Here is a 19,844-nt window from a genome sequence, read left to right as displayed (position 1 = left end):
TAAAACAAAAAATTTACTTAACAAAAAAATGAAGTTCTTATTTGAAAAAATTGTAATTTGTACCATATCAAGACATTCATTAAGTAGAAAAAAAAACTTAAAAAAAATTTAAATATTTTAAGTTATTAAAAATTTAGTCTGTAGTATTTTTAAGCATTCAAATTCTGTATAAATACAAAATGAGCAATTTTGGTCAACAACCAAATTGTGTGAATGACTGTTATGCTGTCCATGTGCGTATTTTTTGTAACATCTTTGAACTGAATCCGTAAATGATTGAAAAAACGACTGGTTTTTGCCGTCTTGCACTCAAAATATCATCATTATGTAGAGAATTAATAATTCATTAATAATAATAATAATAAAACACAAAATTAAAATACCTACATAATAGTCGTGTATATTATTGAGTTATTATAAATACCAATATACAAAATTAAGTTATCAAAGAGATATTAACTATAGGCTACCACTATTAAGTTTATTTTATAGTTTTTCATGGATTTTTTTAAACTTGTATGCTTTTTAATTTCGTATTTTTCTATAATAATAAAAAAATAAATACACTAAATTAAAATATAGATAAAGTTTTTATTGGGGTACTAAATTACTAAAATATTTCAACAATTTACTCGATAAATGCAATACAATTTTGAATTCAATGAATTTGCTCGTAAACTATGCTATAGTTGTGTAGATATCAAAAGTTAACTTTAACTTTGCATCGTATTATTAGTTATTCTATGGTAATCTGTATATTTATTTAATTATAACTTATAAGTTAATAAATTAACAATTTTAGTGTATGCATGTATGGATGTATCACGTACGGTATACACATTACGGAATGGTTTCAGTTAATTTTAATGAAAACTAAATAGAATAATTAAATTAACATTAGATTTTCATTTAGGTAGAAACATAGTATTAGTATAGGGTGACCATTAGTCCTGTTTTAAACAGGATTGTCCCGTTTTCGTAGTATTTATAATACATATATTATATAAATATTGCATATTGTTTCATGTTTTGACAATCAATACACCTATATTTTACTCATTGCAAAAAAGTGTCCTGTTATTTTTTTTTTAAATATGGTCACCCTATATAAGTACATGATCATCATGTTAAAACTATAAAATGTAAGGTGTCCTGAAAAATACTAAAATAGTCTATTAAATACTTCAAACGAAAGTTTAATTTTTAATTTATTCAATAAATCAGACGTTTTTACTCCTACTAAAAATGTAATTATATTAAACATAATGTATAGGATTGTTGTATAATATTTATAACGTACCTATACGATATTACGGTTTATAATCATATGACTAGATTGTATTGGTATGTATTAATAATAACCTTCTTCCTATCATAATAATTATTAATTTTAATAAACATTGTTTAAGTGCGCGTATGGACTGCGCTTAAATGGTACACATTTAATTTATATAAATGACTCACTAAAATCCATTCACGTGGATAAATTTAGATATCCCTTTGAAAATGTATTTCAAACATTTTGTAAAACAATTTATTCCCAAGTTATCTTAGAGGCCATAAAATAAACATTATGATAATAGTAAGTTCGTTCTCCTCTTTTACGAATTTATAAATATTATTGAATTTTGTAATAGAAACTTTAGTTGTGACAAAATATGTATATTCTAACTTAGCTACTAGTAAATTATTTATGCGAAATCTCTAATTTTAATAATTGTAATTGGACGTTGTGTTTAATTCTTGCTATTGGATTTACCTAGTGTATAATTTCAAGATAAGTAATAACTTTGAGCCATAAACATAAAAATATTTCTTGACCAATAACTAAATTATGTTTCTCAATATAAAAACTTGACTGAAAATCACAAATAAATTGTAATAGTATATTAATAACAATAAACGGTATATTTTTATATATTATTTTAAATGAAACAATCATACATAGAAAAATGAACTAATATAGAAATATTATATTATACAAGAATTCAAAAATCAAAATGGTACGGTAATGTGATGTAGTTTAGATGAAAATATAATGAGGTCAAGTGAATGTATATCATGTATTTATATAAAAGTATAAATTCTATACGGCTTAAGTTAAAATCCATATATTATTAAATATCGATTGGTTTTCATGGAACGTGTCAATAGGCTTTGGTGTATATAATTTATAATTTATAAAAATATATTATTTTAAAAATAAAAGACACTAGTCTTCTCAGTGGAGCCCAGTATTTCATTGTATGAAACTTAAATTAAATAAATAAAAAATAAATAAAATTATAATACATTATAATGAAAAAAAAAAAAATTACCAAATCAGAGATAATTATATTTTATGTATATAAAATTCTTATACGTTTAATATTTTATTCTATTTTAAGTTGGTGTAAAATAATAATATATTTATGGTATGACGTACAAATGTAAAATAGAAATAATTAATAAACAATTGAAAGATATCTACTATTAATATATTTTTTAATTTTATAACCCTGAAATTCAATTTTATTTGATTAAAAAGATACACATAAAATATTTAAAATTTTAAAATATTAATTTTTACATCCTTTTTAAACTATTCGATAAAACCTTTTTTTTACGCCAAACACATATTTTATTGTCAGTTCATAACTGTTAATAAAAATTATGTAAATATTAAAATTATAGAGAAATAATACAATTCCAACGCGAAATTGTTTTACGCTATAACTTTATACGGAAGTCGGAATTTTCATTCATAATTATGATTCAGTCATTTAGATGGATTGTGGTAATGATAAGGACCTGTGAAATACCATTGAAATATGGTTCTTGACATTATGATTGATAGAGTATTTTTTCTGCTTGCGAGATTGTTCATGTGAAAACATGGTTTTCGAGTTTGAAATTCCCAGTTGGGTCATCGTAGATATCGCAATACCAACTATATGTTATCTCTATCAGTAATATACCTTTGGGAATATTTTATCCAGTGATTTTGATACAACCAACTGGCAAGCGACAATTTATCTATTAAGAATATAGACCATTTTCTTCATTTTTGATTCGAATATAAAGCATAATATTATAAATTATAAACATAATTATAGTAAATTATAATATAGCTAAATCATAAAAGTTGGTTATTTTATGATTAATTATTATCATTATTATTCTTTTTTTTGTTGTTGTTTAATGTATTGCTAAAATATAATATATTATACAATTATATTAATGCTTAATAGACTACCTAATTTATTTAAACTTAAAATTCATATTTTTAATTAATTCCGAATTGTTGCGGACAAAAATAAACACAACAAATATACAATGTACATTTTATTATGCTATATTGATTAGGTACATAATCTTAGATAAATATGCCACTACATATTTTCATTATTAAAACTTTATAATATAATTCTATTATAATTTAAAGATGACCCGTGAAATAAACTGATTCAAATAATCCTAAATATACTTGTGATGTATTCAAGAAAAATATACAGTTACTAAATTTTAGGAAATCCAGATGGTATCCATAATTTTATTAAAATATATTGTTTAATCATTTATAGTATCAGGTACTACAGATATTGTGTGTTTTATATATTATTTACATGGTTATACTAAGATATATATATATAAAAAAAATAACACTAAAAGTGTATAATGTGTAAATTATAATAGTAGTAAAATTATATTTCATTAAGAGAAATAATAAATGTAAAATCATAATACAAAATTAAGTCTCAAGTAAGTATTATAAGCATTATCCAAGCTTCGTTTTACGGTTACATGTAGGTAATGGGTATTTTATTATGCGGCTGTCTAACAGGTCATATGGTGTAAAAGGTAATTTTACTTATTCATGCAGAAACGAAAGACCAAACTTTCGAGTGAATAATAATAATCTTGAAATGAAATATTTATTCTAGTTTATTAATAAATGTCTGTGTTTTAAAATTTATATTTTTAGAATTTCCATATAAAAATTTAAAAAAAAAAAATGGTTATTTTTGGAAGGATATTCTAGCCCGCAGGACTTTTAAACCTCCAAAGGGTAAAGTTGAGTAGGTACCTTTTCTTGGTATGCAGTACTGGCTATATACTATATAGGCTACAAAAAACTGCATTTCAAAAAATGCATATTGGCATTTTCATTTTAGATCATATAGGCTGAAGATATATTTTATATACCATATATAAATGTGATAAAAGAAATATTTGTCACACATGTAGTTCTCTGAAACTATTCATTCGAATATCTTGAATTTTTTGAATGAAAGAGTACCTACATGACGGAGTAAGTTTTAAGCCTATTTTTGATTCTATAAGTTTAATGAAAAATCGAGTAATTAATTTTTTTAAATAATCATAAAATACTCAAATAAAGATTTTTTTTTTTATCAGTGTAACCAATTATTAGTTGTTATTAGATATTAGTATTTAAGTGAATAGTTGATAGTAGTACAAAACGTTTTTATTCTCGTTCACATTATTAAGACTATTTGAATTGTTGGTTTGATGAAAAGAAAATCAAATTTGAGTCGTTCAATAAAAATAAAAAGATAAAATAATTTAAAAAAAAGCTACTGGTAAATCGTCAAAAAAAAACAACATTGGGTGGGTCAGTTAAGTGAAGTTGATATGCCAGACAAATCATCTATGCACCAAATCAGAAGATCAAAAATATTATTTTTTCAACACGTGTGGTGTAACGTAAAATGTTATTACTATCAAATTTAACACAGATGTATTTTATACAGCCAACGAAGTGTGTAGAGATAGATAGTTGTAGTATATTCGTAATTTTAACGGAAATAAAAAACAAAAAATATTTGAATAATTAACTTTATTTTTTAACTTTCAAGATTAATTCGAAAATTCTTAACATATAGCATAGGTTTTTAGTTAAAAAAATAATACCATGACATTTTAGATTCTGATTGAAGAGGTGGATGTATTGATTTTATTATGCGTTTTTTTTTTTATGTCAACGATAGTAAGAAAATATTTCGATTTTCAACTTTGAAGATGTTTTTGGATAAAGAATCGTATCTAATTTGTACTTTAGAGAAGTCAAAATTAAATTAATTTTATTATTTATAATCGGGGAAAACAAAAAAAAACTTATAAACCAAAATATTTATTTATAATTTTTCATCGAATATTTAATTAATTTTTTTCTATTGAAAATCAAATTTTTGAAAGTATTTTGATTATTTTTAAGTAAATAAGTTATTTTATTTGTACCTTGAAGTTGGGTGTACTTTGTTTCTAATATGTTATCTAATGTACCTATATTATTATGTTTTTCTTAAAAAAAAATTAATCAGACTATTTACACGTCAGAAGAACGCGCATTTATGTATGTATAATGTATTTATTTTGTTACAGTCGTAAATAAATTGTGCATTGTAGTCACGTTGCACTTTTTTTGTCGTATATATTTTTACAGATATTAAAACAACAAATTTAATTTAACCCTATTTTTTACACCCAAAAATATGTAGATATTTTCACTGCGTGAAATTCTACTGATACATACAGTGGGTACACTTCACCATGTAAAATGGTAAATAATAATGATTTATACGATGTCCAGAGAAAAGCGTTCTTTGAAAATCACATAAGCATTAACGATATATCATTTTACGCCGCATTTTATTACTTTTTTAAAAGTAATATCAAATCGTATGTAATGTAACTAACGTTATTGTTACTGTTATTATAATGATCACATAAGGCTCTAGGCAGAATAATATTATGCTAGTTATAAGAGTAAGCACTATCTCCATAATCAACATATGTATCATAACCGACCGAACTTCACCGAAGAATCCGCGTATTGTTTACATTTATGTAAGTGATATTTGTAATTTCATATTCACAGTATAATAATATTATATTATACAGCATTAAACAAAAATACCAAGAAATGATATATATTATCACTATACGTCTTATTGTATATTATTTCGTGTACAATGTCTGTAAAAATTTTAAAACTATTTTTCGTAGTATATACTTCGTTAATATTCATATTAAATTTTTTACCTAAATCATCTTAAATTACAATTGAAATGGTGGTTCTTGTTTTTATTTATTCTAAATGACCTAATCTTTTCCCCTTGAAATAAACTTATATAATAATATCGTTTATATATATATTAGGTATACAAATACATGAATTATATACTTCTCAAAAGTGTTACTCTGAAATACATCAATCAATAATCCGTTGATTCGACTCGGTAATAATGAATCGTCGTCGTTTTTGAACATGGAGTACTAATATTTTTTTTAAATAAATAATTAGGTATAGTGAAAATAATTATCGTTATACATCAACAACATATTATCAACATAATCACAGTCAACCTGATGAAAGGTCAAAGATTAAAACGACATTATTAATATTATTATTATTTATTTATTATATTATAATGTATAATATATGTATATGTAGTATGTATATATGTATTTGTAACCTAACCTAGCTGTCCAGTGTCTATTGTTTGTCAAATTTGTATTTGACGGTTAATTGACCTATTTGGTCTAGTCTCTAATAATAATTTAAATGTAAATAAATCAATATAAAACTTAAGGGAAAAATATCTTCACATTCGTTTAACAATCCTTTATATAATATCATCCTATAAACAAGCTCATTATTATATACTAATTAAGTCGATATGTTCAATAGATCCCATTAATTTTTAAACGAAAAACTACAGTTTAAATCAACACACACATACACACAAATATATATATATATATATATTGATAGAAATTGTGGAGGATGGAGAGGAAAATCAATATCGTCCATCATTGAATAGTACTTATAATATTTCCTCATGAAAATGTTTTAAATAATTTGACAAAAGCAATTTCCTAATTTTCCACGAATTTTTAGCACCAAAGGTAAATACTACAATTGTTTTCAAAACAGTTTAGAAAAAAATAGAACCATCACAAATCCATTGTCAATTGGTACGGTATAGTGCAGTACAATGAGATATTGATATAAATACTTACTCAAACGTAAACAATAAAATCAAAGTACCTATATTAATTGTAACAATATTTTTTTTGAGTAAAGCATTTTCTTACAACACATTTTTTCAAAAATGTATCTTTTTAACGATAACCACTTCAATACTTGTATATCTACTCGATTTTCTCATTTATATAGTTTATGTAAAATAAAATAATGATTATTTGCAATAGTATGTTATCTTATAGTATTATTATGAACAATCACTATGAATATAAAAATATACCTCGAGGCGTTATTACTTAGGTATTATTCGTTTAAGTCGATCGTTATAGTAATCGGAAATTCAATGTTATTGATATGGAAATTGAAATTTCGGATTTTTTTTTCTTTAGCCCTCATAATATACGTATACACGCATTGAGCAGTGTCAAAGCGATGAATTTCGAGATTCACGCCCACGCAACGTCATAAAATTATCTGATAATAAACAGTTTTTTAGGCTCCGCCAAAAATTAGACGAAAACGTTTGTTTACTAGCAAAAAAAATCACATTTTGAACTGAAAAAGTTATAACTCATTAATAATAGAAACTTTTTGTCAAAACTATTTATGTACATAAAGTTCAATTTTTAAACCTCTCAAATGCATTAACAAAAACTTTTTTTTGTAAAAATTTTGTTCTGAATAAGTTTAAGCAAATATGACGGCTCATAAAATATTTACTGGGCTATTTCAATTAAATGAACGTGAAACATAATATTTAGTCAGCTTATAAAAAAAAATACATCGTTTTATTATTATAATATTATAATACTGTAATACTACAACATTACATCATTTTCTATACCAAATACATTTATATTAACTAGTTTATGTAGGTAAATGTCCAATTTGTAGTTAATTAAATATCAAGTTATTTTTTTTTGCCCAAGTCACTAGAAATAATAGAAAGTAATCATTTATTATATCATTTTAGTGCTTTTTTAATGATTTGTTTTCGTTTTCTTTAAAATTTTAATTTTAATCATTTAATAGTCAAAAAATTAATTATACCACAATAGATATCTCTACATAGATTCACATGCCTGCTATACCTAAACCTTTTTTTAATAATCAATTTGTACATTTTTTAATCGTCCATTAAAATCGATGATTTTCAAGTCCATTTATGTTTAATCCTAAAAAGAAATATCTTATTATAGTATAAAACTTCTTATTCAAACAATCGTATTAAAATTATGTTAATACATTTTTGAAAGGATAAAAAATTATATAAGACTCGATTCATCTTTACTGAATAGGTCATATGAATTTTAAGTGCAATTGTTAAAATAAAAGATGTTGCCTTTCTTTATCTTAACATTTTCATCTCCAATTATTATTTTAATACTGTTACCAATTGCACTGTAATTTTGGTCAGTTTCCTATAAAATATACTTCTTAACAATATTTGCATTATCTTAGATAGTGTATAGGAAAATTCAATTGCACTCAATTCATAATATTTGTGTGTTAAAAAGCCCGTTCCAAATTGATGATCTGTTCTCTCTTTCATTGTGATAAAATACTTACTCTCAAATAATTATTCATCTCGAATTCAAATATCTTATTATTAACCATGTTGCAGTTATTGTATATATTCTAAATATTTTATTTTATTTTGCTTAGAATGCAATGTTGTATAATGATTTTCTCTTTAGTTATATTTAAAGAATACATAATAAACATAGTGCTGCTTGAGACATACACAAATTATATTGAGTAAATTCAATATTTTAAAACTGAAAAACCATTATAGTTTTATATTTGTAGACTAAAAAATTATAAAAGTTGATTTCAATGACACACAACTTGTGGTATGAAATATAGATTTAAACCTGGTTTAAACTTATACATAAAAGATATTGTTTTCTCTCAATTGATGACCACCCTTACTATGGTATTGTTGTTTTCAATTGAATTAAATATACATAATATATACATTTTCTATAATAAAATACAAAAAAATACTTTACAATATTGGTCAAAAGCTTTGTATCTATTTATCTATTACATATAAATACTATATATTGATCTGACGTTGTATATTTATTCTTCCAGCTGAACCTGACTGTTCGGTGTCAAAATATACCTGTGCTACATCGATCAAGGGGTAAGTTTTAATATTTTACGAGTTCGTCTCAATTCAAACATAATATAATGTGATGTAATACTATGTTATAATTTGGTACAAAAATAAATCATAATTTCTCATGTCATAAATGTTGAAAAAAACCAAACTCTTAGACTGTGTACTTATGTATTAGACATAAATTAAATTTCCAAAGACTTCATTCATGACTAGAGAATATGCCATGCTTGTGGCTTTTAACGTGTTTATGGCATACACGTCGAGTTTTATTTAATTTACACCACCGTCAGCTCTCAGCATACTTGACGGGTACCTTGACTCAAGAAAAATAACATATATATTTATATATATATTATTGGAGTACCAAGTTATTTTCTGATTTATGTCATATACCGATAGCGAATAAAACTGTAACACCAACTTTCCTTGGTAACACTTCAAATAAATTCAAAGAACAGTTGAAAACCTAATAACATAATTACATATTAAATTTGTGAAATTGGTGAAACTTAACTATAATATGTATTACTCTAATTTCATAGAATCAGTTAATGTCTGCACATATTCTTATAATAATAGTGGTTTTTTTATTTTAATACAATAACTGTTTATATTAATGTTTGTTAATTCGTATTAATTGTATTTATGGATTAATTTTTATTGGTGTTGGAATGGAATAAAAATTAACATTTTAATATATAAGTTTAAAATACCATCGAATCGTTAACGTCACGGTACAATAGTATTCTTAATAATATTCACGTTTGTACTTGTTAATTCATTCAATAACTTTTATCAAGGTGTTCTATACAAAACTATATCGTCGCCGTATACCTATTGCGGTTTAATGAACACTCGGTGGCATTTCCGCCTTACTTAACGTCACCGGGAAACATTATCGGCCGGCTCGGTGGAGGACGGATAGTCATAATGGTTTCTCCTTCTACTTTCCGCAATCTTCAAATGTCCGTTCTTTTGGTTTTTACACCTAATGGTTTTCAGACGTCTGCACCCTCTTCCACGTCCCTCTAGAAACCATCGTCAGCCGTTCCATTTATATCCCTCCTGGTGGTAGGTACTACTAATATTCAATGTGCGCGCGTTATTGAAAGCTATTGATTTGACGGCCAGTAATTTGCTTGTCACGCAATCGGAAATATGAATAATATTTTTGAATGAAGAAATGATATTTATTTAACGGCGTTTTGTTATGATAAATTTATTGACGTACGGCTGCCTATCGAAATAATATTTTCGCATATTATAATATTATTCTATTCTATTCCGACATAATTATTGTTCTTTTCAACCATCTCGCACGTAATAGATATATGAATACCTATATTATATTTTCTGACAAAATTGGCACTTAATTTTATAATACCCAAGAACCGTAAATCAAAAATCATTCTTCTGAATTTGTATGCATACGCACTTATGCCGCTGGCGAAGATTTCTTGAATATTTTTCTCATTATTTCTGTTCAGATTAGCCGAATTTATATGGGTACAGAACAAAAATTATCTAATTCATTACAAATAATTTCATTTTGGAAAGATTTAGAAAACTAATTAATAGTAGTCATATAATCTTATTTTTATTTTACATTCGCTACAATCTAATACTATACAATCTATATTGATATTATGAAGAATATTTTTGATATTTTGAATAATACATCTATATATATATTCTACATTTTTTTATACCTTATTATGTAGAAATGTCTTATATAATATTATAATATCTGATGTAGACGACTATTAAAAATTAAACTCATCTTGGTTACATTCTTAAACGGCTTTTAGATGAAACAGAATGATACCATCAAAGAAATATTTGTAAAAATGTTTTTACTTTGTTATCCATTTATAATTTAATTGAGATTAAGTATCTTCAAATAGAAATATATTCTAAACCCTTCCACAGGGAAAGTTGTTCAGCATAATTATTTAGATCAAATTAAATGAATTCAGTAATAATTCCATATAAAAATAAAATCAAGTTAGTACTAAAAATAAAATTTAAAATAATGATACAGTGAGTTAAATAAATTAAACTCACAATTATTAAATTTTAATTTTTAGAATAATATTATTACTTAACTTTTTATAAAAAAAATACACAAATAATATACAAAGAATTGTTTGAATTTATTAGTTCTCAATTTTTCATCATTTTGGCGTTAATAAACACGCTCATTTGCTTTTATCAACTGAAGAGTGTAATATCAAAAGGAGGGACTTTTTACGTTTACATACATTTCAGTAGTTATTTTTTTTTGTCTATTGTCTGTTAATTATTTTCTAAGAAATAATGAAGACTAACACAAAGGTTTTATGAAAGAGAAAACGCCATTTCATTAATGAACTAAAAAATAATTATTATTTTGGAACGGTGTTGTAATAATACAAAATTGATATACCTACCAGTAAAACATTGTTTAAACCATTATTATAATATAACTATTATTAGGAGTAATTCTAAGATAAAATAGATGGTAATGCATGTGTATTAATAATACATATATATTATTTGAAATGCTAAATAATAACAATTACATACAAATTAAAATTGCGAATATCTTGATAATCAAAAATTGTAAAACTAAATAAACGTTAAGAATTGAACAAATAATACATTTATAACAAAATATTTGAAAATCAAATATCAATAAAATATGAATTAATAAAAAAAAAAAAAACTAATAACTGATCATAAATAATAGAAAATTGTTATTACAAAGTACCTACGTTTAATTATAATAATAATAATGAAATAAAGCAATTATAATGTGGAATTTAAATTATAAAAAAAATACAAATATGTATAATAAGTATTCGAATCGGTAGAAAAAAAAGTTGTAAAAAATAATTTTTCTATAAAAAAAAATATAACAGCTTAAAAAGAAGATCAATTATAATAGCTAATGAAAAAATAATGAAATCGATAAATACTCAAACATAATTTTAAGCCTAAATTCCTATTATTATAACCTAAAGGCTAAAAGGCTAAAAATACTTAATTAAAACACAAATTGGCAATTACGTGAGAAACGAATGTACAATAATCGATAATATTATTGTGCAATTCTTAATTTTAATTCTATAACTTAAACCAGCTGAATTAGTATAGCTGAATTATTTAATAAATCGCAATTTCTTTAACTAGGTAAATCGGTACACGTCTGATTTTATTTGTCAAAATCTACTATACGTATGCACAAAGAAGTATTTATTTTCCTTAAATTGACCTGTAAAATATTTTTTGCTACAATTTTATAGAAATAGAAATATTCTTTTCCGAGAAAATTAAAAAAAAAAAATCATTTATCAATAATTCATACTAGCGAGTGTCAATTAATGTTTATCCTAGGACGGTTTCTTCGGTTAAGCAAAAAGGAATCGGCCCCAAGCGACCGAGATATAGCCAATAATGTCGCTGCGGCTGCTTATATTCGTTACTCAGATTTAACGGTTAGCAGTGTATATAAAGTTTATAAAGAATTACGTTATCAAATTGGGCGGACGTCCTTTTTTTACAGCCGCATTCAGCCTCGCGCGTATATTATTATGTTATATACATTGTCGGCCACTGACCCTTTCATAGCAATCCGGAATAATGGATTTATCGGGTTTGCGGATTGTCCGGTTATATTGTTGTGCCGTCATATATGTATATACCTATTCTAATATAGATGAAATGAAGTGAGCAAATAATAGACGTTAAGCGCGTATCGTACTGTCCGCGGTGTAGGTAGGTATAGGTATAGTATGTATTTTCAATAACGATGTATATAAACATTTACGACTTGGGTATGTGATACGTTATATCGCATATATCGCATTGCGTGCATAAAAGGTATCTATGCATATTATAAAACGCCTTATACAAAAGTCCTATGATACTGATACATTTGTACCGTTATTGTCATTAGACTTACGTTCTTATAAAATTCATATTTTATCGGTGCTTTATAATACAAGATTTGAATTTAAAATGGAATATTTTTTTCGTTTAACATTTAAATATATATATAAATGTATATTGTATATAATATATAACCATCAGCAACGTTGCCTCTCACCATTAGGGGGATAGAATGACCAAGAGGTTCAAATAACAGCTATAGTCTTTATGCATAACTACATATTATTATTATTGTAAACACCAAATGCCTACATTTTTACCGTGAGTTACTGTTTAACTTAAATTTTCGTATCAAGAAAATATAACAATATAAGTAGGTATATCGACATTAACGACTGGGTATGGAGCACATTGTACACATAAAACCTATTTACGTATATCCCATAAAACGATACATTCTACTGATAGATTTATCTCGTTTTGATTATTATAAAATACAGATTTTATTAAAGCTTTTTAATAAAATATTTGTTTTTATGAAATATATTTGATTTTCATAAAAATATTTAGTATTATAATGTTAATATAATTTATATAAATAAGACCAATATTTGAAGTACACGTATCTTAAAAGTTTTGGTATTTTTCGATTTATACTGTTTGTTTTTGAAGGATGACTAACACGCTTCTATCGAAAATACAACATAATAAATATTCTTAAAAGCAGAGTTTTCACAGATGGTGCTGAGGATGGTTCGCTAATTGAAAGCATTGAGACTATCTAGATTCCATTATACCATGAATTGCAATTAGCAAATCTCCAGGGAATCAACTGTGGTGTGTATTATCAATGTTCATGTATTTATCATGTTCAAATTTTAATTTGAACATCTGTTTAAAAAAGAAAAAAATGTTTCGTTCAATGTTTAAATTTATATAACCATCAACAATGTTGAAAAGTGGAACAGGATTCAATGACTAATAAAATTAAATAATAGCCACAATCTTTATACAAAATATTATATATATATATCAAATGCTTACAATATTGTTTTCGAGAACCCGTGGACAATCCTACAAACTGTGTGACTTGAATCTATATATCAACAAAATATAACATAGTAAGCGATATAACGGTTCTTACAATTTTATTCGATTTCATAATTTAGAATTATATAAGAAATATGTTCATGTAAACTAGCTTGCTAGCTAAACTAATTCTGTAATATTTAATTTATTAAGTGATACTATGTTATTAAATATTTAAACAAAATGTAATACATAATACATTGGTGTTCAGAAACTTTTTTTAAAAATTAAAAAGAATCATATTTAAAACGTGAAAAATATGGGTCAGTAGAAAGTGTCAATTTAAACTTTGTCCTTTAATATGAAAAAAAAACACTATTCGTTATCATCATATTATTGTTTTATATTTTATACTATCATAGAATAGTATTTTCATATTTTTTTTTTTTTAAGTTTTAACAAAACTAATGAATTTATAATTCTACATTTAAAATAACGATGTGATAAAGAAATGTCCAATGACGATCAACAAAATAAATGCATCGATAACTTGGTGCATTAATATCGCTTCATAAAATTTTCGAATTGATGCATTATCTAAAAATTAAACTATACAAAACGAATTTATAAATATTATGACACACGATGATATACTTAATGTGTGTTTTTTCATGGCATTTTATAATAAGCTTGATAGATTGATTAGATTTTTAATAAAGTAAAGTCAATATTTGAAAGTTATTTCATCATTTTAAAATATAATCTCTATTTTTCACTTTTAACTTATTCATACCATAGATTTAATACACTAGTATATTTAATTTATGTTCATACTTATTATTTAAGTATTTAAATTTATTTTGAAACAAAATTAAATAACATTATGTACCATTTTTTATTTTAATACAAATTATATATATACATTAATATTTAAATTTTAACTTATAATGAAATAAAAGTAAATTAATAACTATATGTCTATATGTATATATTATACATTTTATTTTAGTCATCAAAAGTAATTTATTACTATACATTTTATCATAGTTATTATATTTTTGATTAATATTTCATTATATTATCGATAATAAAATATTCTGTTTATTGAATTACCTTTAATGTTATTAAAATATTTAGTTTTTTTTTTTTTTATGAAATTTAAACAGTCAATTTTCTTTTAACAGTTAAGCATATTTAAAAAGTCTAATATTTCTTATACAAAGTAGAGTAATACAACAAATCAATCTTTTAAAGTAAAACCCCGATTAAAAAAAAATATATATTTTATGTGGAAAATCAAATCACTGTATTTTAATGTAAGCAATTTTATTATTATACTTACAAAATGTTTCACATAAATTGAATTCATAACAACTGTAATATTTAAAAATTATTATACTTATACAGACCGTTAAGTAAAATTGATTCAGAAATATAACAATATTGCTTTAACGTTATATAGTAGATTGTTTATTGTTTAAACAGCTGTGCGTTCAAAAGTAAATTCTATCCTGTGCAACACACTCTTGTAGTCTGAATTTATCTTTTGTTGTTGTAATGAATAATGTTTCTTTAAACTTTATTGTCTTATTGAAACGCGATCACGTATCCTGCACTTCTGCTGCCACTAGATATGGCTTAAACTGTACATAGACTTTATATTCTCGGGAGAGCAATTGAGTTGTTACTCAAGTGCCGACATGAGTTGTTCTTTAATTAATAACACTATATCTTAACCTGAGATTGTTTGTGTTTTAAATTATAGTTAATATGGATAACAAACTTATAATATAGAAAACCATAAAGTTTATTGAATGAGTAAAGAATAGAATTTTAGTTCCTAATAGTCATTAATTATTATAGACTAATAGGAATATTACATAGATAATATTTATTGTATATTGAATAATACTTTATATACATCATTTACAATTTTATTAATTATTGTTACTTGATTGTAATTAATTTACCAACAATGAATACGAACAACATAGTTGTACTATTTTGTATTCAATGAAGTATCCTCTATTATTTAGTGGACATAAATCCTGCGATTACTCATTTAAACTTTTATAATGTTTTAAACAAATGTCAAAATAGTAATTTTTAGGACATATTTATTTTATTTGTATATATTGCATAAATAATATAGGTACTAGTAAGTTTATTTTAATAATTTTTTTCAGCCTATATTTTCAAACAAAAGTTTTATTTTTGTTTAGTAACCCAAAATATGATTGTTGTTTATCTGATAATGAGTTTAGACCCGAATTTAAATAGTACTAATAATTCACATTTTTTTAAAATTTAAACGACCTTTACGTATAGGTAATACATCCAATAGTTTTAACCATTGAAAATCTTAAAACACATAAAATCTAAAATTTATCTAAAATTATCAGAGTATATTTTTTTATTTTTTTTTTTTGTTAGTAATATTAATTTTGTATATCCTTTTTCATAAAAAGATTAAATTTGTAAGGATAATTGTTGTATTTAATGAACACACATTGCACGTAAATTTTATATGTACACGCATAAATATGTAATAATATTTTGATTCTATGTAGCATAAAACACGCATGTGTTACATTACTAAATATTATGTATTGTATTTTTTTATAAAAGACAATTCAACATTTAACTGGTGTGTGTTATGTGATGTATAATAATATGCACGGATGGTGTAGGCAATAGGCATATACATAATGTATACAGTATATATATTTTTTTTTCAAATTTTTAGACCGTTTTGTATTTTTTCTTGTTTGAAATGACGGTACAAAAATACAATAATAATATACTTAAAAGACCTACACAGATTTACAGAATGTGGAATAAAAATGAAATTGAAAAAATAAGTACTTTCTGAATGAATTTGAGCTCGTTGGACGTGAAGCTCACCGATGGAGCAGTACCTACATGGTAAGGTGGTGAAAAATCATGTGTGACCAAACATGGGGCGTGCACAAGTGTATTAGATAGAATAAGAGAAAACGAGATGCGAGAGATAATGCTTGTAGATGAAAAACGATGAACAGGTGTTCGCGGAAAACATAATATACAAAACAGAGAAGAGTTTTCATTACATTCCAAACGAATTATAACTACATGCGGGCAATAAATTCTTTGAGCTTATTTAATTCCCAAGCACGCACATGATTTTTATACCATACATTTGTTTTCTTGAAAACCAACTTATAACCACGAAACGACCAACGCACCAGGTCGTATATTATATTTTAAGCAATTGCAAAGTTGATAAATTATACAATAAATAATGACAATTTTATAAAGTGTGTAAAAAAAAAAGTAATAGAATACATACTTTATATTATTATTATTGTTTTTATTTTTATTATAAATGTTAAAAGTTATAATAGTATACTATTTTCTTAACACACAAAAATGTTTTAGCTTGTGCTTGGTTTCGGTTCAAAGTTATTGTCATGCACAAAGAATATTATTACTTATCGACACGTTTTTGATAAATTTATGATGCTCAGTCATGTTATAAAATATGTATTATGTCTTAAAACCAATAACATTATGTGTTTTTTCAGTTTCGACTGTCCCATATATGACAACTTTATATTTCCACCTTATAAATTTAGCACTTATAATACAGAAAACGACGACGACTTACTGTTATTTATGAATGTTGATAAAAATAAGTATATAATTATAGTGAGTAGTGCCTAAATATTTAATGGTAAATTAATCTATATCAATGTAATTCATACAAAAAGTAGTATAATAAAGTTATTCCGAATACAATTTGTAAAATTAAAAATTAAATATTTCCATGTGGCATCATAATCACGGTTAAAATATTTATTGTTGTAACTTCAAAAACAAAAATATTTTATCTTTCTTTAAAAGGTATTCAGTAGATAAATAAGAAATATTTCAGCGTAAATACAATTCTAAGCGTCAAGTGGAGAAAAAAAAAAATTATTATATTGTACAAGGATAAATAAAATATATTTAATTTTAATTTTTTTTAACGACGTGAAAACCAATTTAATTCACAACTGGTTACCATTAAATCAGCCACCTTTCTGTGAATCAAACACATTTTTTTTATTATTACAAATTAGAATAAAAAGTACAATATCGAACAACTACAACGTGTGAGCTCTCTTAATTTCTATATAGTATTTGTATATAGATATGTATATTTTATTTAAAACATCCAAGTTAATACAAGTCGAAATCAAAATAATTTAAAAATATATTCTATTGATTGAGTATTGACTTGACAACCATGTTATTTCACTGTTACTGTATTGCAATCATTTCTAAAAATAATTTAAGATTTTATAATTTACAAAAAAGTTTTACTTTACTTACTGCTTTAAAATCGATATCATTAAAGTATTAATAACTAGTATTATAAAATCAATATAAATTCAAAATTGTATGTAAAATTTAAATATAACTATGTTAGATACGCATAAGGATCTTATCAAAATTATATATAATATTTAAATAGAGAAGGTACATGATTTCAAGAAATCAAATAAGGTTTTATTTTCAAAGTGCTCGAACTCTAAACAACGATTACTTAATAAAAAAATATTAATATAGATTACGATAAAGTTATTTTATTTTGTGCTAATATTAATTTAGCAATAAATGTATTTAATAAATTTATAAAAATGCTTAATATTGTACACATGCATTAATATTAGGATTAATTGTTATCAAAATACCATCATCATTTGTAAATTTAATAAAACATCAAATATTATGATTCTGACAACCTACCTTAATATTAAACCTTAGACGAGAAATTAGTTTATAAATCTATGGGGTTTCACCTTTCCCAAAGAAGATTATAACTATTAATAACAATACTTAATAGTCTTCTTTAGCATAAAGCATTTAGTTTTAGAAAAAAAAATGTACAGAGCCTAGTGGCTAGTACTATACAAGTATTTATATCTAACTATGTATGAAAGTGCGCATGAGATTCGAATTTAATCAGTAAAGTTGTAGATCATAAAATCAGAAAAAATTATAAAATTAGAATATAAAAGGAAACCATTAATTTCTCTCTATAAAAAAAATTTTATGGAGAAATAACTAATAGAATTTTTTTTACAATATGCATTTGTAACGAATTTAAATTAAAAAAAAATTAATTTATAGGTATATTGTTTGTTTTTTTTTTCAATTGCCTTTGACATATTTATTTAAACAACCAAAGGACTCATATAATTTAAGCAAAATATTTCTTCCAATACAAATAAATACTAATAAATGCATTAAACTTACTATTAATTACTATAATTGTTAAAATTTTTAATTGTATTATAAAACAACTATCTCATGAATATATAATGAAATAAATACTACTTGGAGCTAGTAGAACTAAACTTATATGTATAATGAACGATATTAGAGCAGCTATTCTATCTAAAAAAAAAAAAATCTTAAAAAATAGTTTGTTAAGTCTTATAATTTATATAATATCAAATATGTGGTGACTGGTAATTAATATATTATATCCACATTTAACGAATCAAACTATTACTTAGACAGATATAATAGGTGACTAACTAATATATATATATATTTAATTTAAACTCTGTTATACATTTAGTTTTGATAATTTATTAGGATACAATATTAATGGTACGGAAACAGACAAATATAATAGTTGTAATGATGCATAAGTAAATAATAATAAGTTTGATTTATTATTGAAGTTAAATTACAAAGCCTGTATGGTTAAATAAAGCTATTATGGGAGGTATAATTTTAGTTGGCTGAGATGAAAATATATATCGGATATCGAAGGGTATGTTAGAAGATTTAAAA

At 24.0% G+C, this 19,844-nt stretch overlaps 1 protein-coding gene and 1 long non-coding RNA gene across 3 annotated transcripts in view; one reads left to right on the top strand and one right to left on the bottom strand.

The window, feature by feature from the left end:
* LOC114120595 (ras-like protein rasC) overlaps positions 1-19,844 on the top strand; it is a 154,413-nt gene that overhangs the window by 51,559 nt on the left and 83,010 nt on the right. For both annotated transcript variants that reach the window (XM_050202975.1, XM_050202974.1), the window contains one exon: positions 9,089-9,140. The gene's annotated coding sequence lies outside the window, so the exon portion shown is untranslated. The remainder of the gene's footprint in view (positions 1-9,088; positions 9,141-19,844) is intronic.
* Positions 13,803-15,440, bottom strand: LOC126550796 (uncharacterized). The gene is made up of 3 exons (XR_007604817.1): positions 15,361-15,440; positions 14,034-14,085; positions 13,803-13,880 (listed from the first exon to the last, which is right to left on the bottom strand). It is a non-coding gene; the product is annotated as an uncharacterized LOC126550796 (long non-coding RNA).

This window comes from Aphis gossypii, chromosome 3 (genome assembly GCF_020184175.1).
Source record: "Aphis gossypii isolate Hap1 chromosome 3, ASM2018417v2, whole genome shotgun sequence".
Lineage (NCBI taxonomy): Eukaryota > Metazoa > Arthropoda > Insecta > Hemiptera > Aphididae > Aphis > Aphis gossypii.
The sequence above is the reverse complement of the archived record's forward strand: the minus strand, read 5'-3'. Positions and strand labels throughout refer to the sequence as shown.